Source organism: Etheostoma spectabile, chromosome 5 (assembly GCF_008692095.1).
Source record: "Etheostoma spectabile isolate EspeVRDwgs_2016 chromosome 5, UIUC_Espe_1.0, whole genome shotgun sequence".
NCBI classification, from domain to species: domain Eukaryota; kingdom Metazoa; phylum Chordata; class Actinopteri; order Perciformes; family Percidae; genus Etheostoma; species Etheostoma spectabile.
This window is the reverse complement of record NC_045737.1, coordinates 22,448,658-22,449,214: the sequence shown is the minus strand read 5'-3', so window position 1 is coordinate 22,449,214 and position 557 is coordinate 22,448,658. Positions and strand designations below refer to the sequence as shown.

Below are 557 nucleotides of genomic sequence, written 5' to 3'. Positions count from 1 at the left end.
ATGATATTCTGGCCATGGGTCACATCTCTGGTCCTGGTCCAAGTCCAGCAGCTCCGTCTCACACTGTTACTCTACCAACTGAAGTTAGCTGCATTCAATAACTTCTTCTGTGTTCTTCGCTGTGGCGGCCGCGATAGCAGTTACCAGCGGAAACACTGGTACAAACACAGGTTTGCCCCTCATATTTAACAATATACAGCTGTGTTAATAAAAAATTAAAACTGTAGACAAATGTCAGAAGCGTGGACCAGCGGCCGCTGTGTGGCCGGGCTGCGCGGAGAGTAAGAGGAGAGATCCCACACAGGCACGGCTTTACAGACAAAATGGGTAATGTAACACAAAATTGAACCATATCCATATAAACAACATTGCAGCGGATGCGAGGACATTAGCACCGGTGCGTCCTAGAGGAGCTAACAACTAACAGACGCTACTAGCACTGCTCACTGCTGTTGTCTGAAAAACAACAGACGGGACAAATGTTGTGTTTACTGGTAAACCTTGAGTTTTCCTCCCGTTTCTCTGTCCTCTGTGACTGTCTACATCTAGAAACTAAG

At 46.7% G+C, this 557-nt stretch overlaps 1 protein-coding gene and 1 long non-coding RNA gene across 4 annotated transcripts in view; one reads left to right on the top strand and one right to left on the bottom strand.

Annotated features, from left to right (window-relative positions):
• piwil2 (piwi-like RNA-mediated gene silencing 2) overlaps positions 1-557 on the bottom strand; it is a 31,181-nt gene that overhangs the window by 3,123 nt on the left and 27,501 nt on the right. The window lies entirely within an intron of this gene.
• LOC116689102 (uncharacterized) overlaps positions 1-557 on the top strand; it is a 14,757-nt gene that overhangs the window by 12,121 nt on the left and 2,079 nt on the right. The window lies entirely within an intron of this gene.